Source organism: Otolemur garnettii, unplaced genomic scaffold (genome assembly GCF_000181295.1).
Source record: "Otolemur garnettii isolate 467f Iridium unplaced genomic scaffold, OtoGar3 scaffold00010, whole genome shotgun sequence".
In the NCBI taxonomy this organism is placed as follows: domain Eukaryota; kingdom Metazoa; phylum Chordata; class Mammalia; order Primates; family Galagidae; genus Otolemur; species Otolemur garnettii.
Genome location: NW_003852405.1, coordinates 31,171,780 through 31,174,552, shown reverse-complemented (window position 1 = coordinate 31,174,552; position 2,773 = coordinate 31,171,780). Strand labels below are relative to the sequence as shown.

At 39.1% G+C, this 2,773-nt stretch overlaps 1 protein-coding gene across 1 annotated transcript in view; it reads right to left on the bottom strand.

Annotated features, from left to right (window-relative positions):
* The window catches only part of ERICH3 (glutamate rich 3), an 80,568-nt gene that overhangs the window by 3,092 nt on the left and 74,703 nt on the right, over window positions 1–2,773 (bottom strand). The gene's annotated exons all lie outside the window — the stretch shown is intronic.

Sequence of the window (2,773 nt, the reverse complement as noted above, 5' to 3'; positions counted from 1 at the left end):
CACATGTCTTGGAATCAATAACATCTCCCTCTTCCTCTCATTCTCATCTCCCTTTCTCTCCCTCAAACACATACAAACCTCCTACTTTCAACTAAAATATGAAGACTTGCAGGATATTTTTGTTATAAGAAAAATAGTGGGTTCTTCATCTTCTTAAAGATCATTATTCCCTATAACACTAAAACATGCCTGTCTCCTGACTCTGTTTCTATTACTCATGTGAATTTAGTAACACAATCATCACACAGTGGAAACTGATTTTCTTTCTTTTTTCATAGACAGAGTCTCACTATGTTACCCTGAGTAGAGTGCTCTGGCATCACAGCTCACAGCAACCTCAAACTCTTGGGCTTAAGCTATTCTCTTGCCTCAGCCTCCCAAGTAGCTGGGACCACAGGCCCCCGCCACAACGCTGGGCTATTTTTTATTGCTGTAGTTGTCGTTGTTGTTCAGCAGGCCCGGGCTGGGTTCAAACCCACCAGCCTGGGTGTAGGTGGCCAGTGCCCTGCCCACTGAGCTACAGGCCCCAAGCCTGTGAGCTGATTGTTATTACTCCCATATAATAAACTACTGTATCTAGATTTAGTCATCAAAAAACTTCGGAGCTCAAGGTAAGACATTTTACTAAAGACACCAACTTGGATTATGGGTCAAGATACCGCCCTTGCTTGTTTAGAAACTGATTTACATTTGGCTAAACAAGATCACAGAGCAAGTCCAAACTTTGTAGACTGGAACAATTTTCAACATAAATAATCTGCTTAAAGTATTTCATAAGTTCTCATACACAATTCTCTGGAAAATTTGGGTGTACTAGCCATCACACTTCAATATCAAATATAAGTTTGATGTTTTTAAAAAGGCTTCAAATGCATTTCTTATTATTTAACAAAGATATATATATATATTTTTTTTTTCTGGGCTGCTCTATGCAAAATAAGTAAAGAAAGGCACGGCATGCCAAATGCCCAAAGCATTTAAATTTCCCAATTACAGAATAGTAGTACTTAACACAGACAGGAGGTTTGAAATAGCCATCTTAATAATTTCTACCAATTTAATCTTCTTTTCCATTTAAAAAAGAACTAAACTATATGGTATAGAATAAATTATCAAAATAGCCAGGTACAGGGGTTCATGCTAAAGTATCAGCATGTTAACTTGTAAATTATGTAACTTTATGAAGTAAGCAAATCAACCTGCCTTTCTCATTCTTCCTTGCTTGCCTTTTTCTCTGGCTATCTGACCTCCAACACCCTCACCAGCCATGTCCCAGGTACCTGCAGCCCTGATCTTATTCACTTCCTCCCTCTCCTTAGATCTCATCCAGCACTGTCTTACCACTGCCTTCCCTCTCCCAGAGCAAAGCTCAGTTATTTGTTGCATTCCCTGACTCTCTTCCCAGCTACTATGAAAACCGTTTCGAGGTAAGGCAATAATAGCTGATATAACTAACATTTCCCTTGAGAATGTATCTGGAAAGGAATTTATGATGTCTTCTTTCAAAGGAGTAAAATAGAAACTTTAGGTCTATCCAGGAGGCCGGGGTTGACTTTCACAGGTTAACCTCCAGGTATCACAGCAAGCATTTTCTAAATTTTACATAATAAAATCTCCTGAAGAGAAATGCAGGATCAAATGTTTACTCAGAGAACATGCAGCCAATTCACCTGAGAAAACATGGTCCACTTTATGTCACTATAGATTATTACTGGATTTCACACAAAATTAGATTGAAATAATGAGAAATAATAATGTGTGTCGAGCCTTTTTAATAGCATATCTGCTGCTATCCTATTTCTTCATGAAGTATGTTAACAATTCAGTTCTGACAAACACTTAAAGTCCTCTATTTTTCTAAGCCAGTCTCTAAATCTGTGGATTAATTTTAAAAAGCATTCAGGACTATGCCTAAATTCTAGGGAAGAAAGTGCTAGTAATACCCTGCTGAGCTGTTATACAAACACACACACACACACACACACACACACACACACACAAGCTTAGGGGAGTCAGCTATGACATTCCTGAAGTAAGGGGGGGAAAGTAATTGAAGCCTTCCTGAGAAATATCAGTATGAAACATGCTATGTTTTTTGATGGTGACTTTATGGGCTTCTGAAAAAATATTTAATATAAGGGAGCAAATAATATTCACAAACAGCAGCAGTTTTGATTTAGTGGAATGAGTATGTACTTGGGAATTGGACAGACTCAGTGAAAATGCCAGCTCTGCCACTTACTGGTTGTAGGAACTTGGGAAATAACTCCTTTCTAAGCCTTTATGTTCTTATCCATAAAATAGGAACAGCAATGCTAGACACAGAATCCTAGTGAGAGGAAATGAGTTAGCTCATGGGAAATGCCTAGCATAGGGCCCAGCAGGCAGAAAGCCTAACAAATCTTCTTTCCACACTCTCCTTTCATTTTTTACGAGGAAATGGATTTTCTTTGCTTTAATTAGATTTGATCAATACTGCACTCTGCCTGCACTGCAGAAATAGTGTCAGGGGAGAGGCACTGGAATTCCTCTAGTTGAATGCCCTCCATGGAAGATTGGGGTTCTCCCAGTTCAGGGTCCCTTTAATGTAACTCAGCTCACTGCATATTTCAGTGTTATCTGTCCCTCTTCATGATGCCCAAGGAGAACTGGAGCACAAAGTATCAGCATAAATACTACAGTCCTCTGACTACTGCTATTTGCTGTGAGTAACAATGTGCTTTTTTTCTGATCCAGGCCTCTCGTGTCTTCTGCCAGCATCCATAAAGCTGTA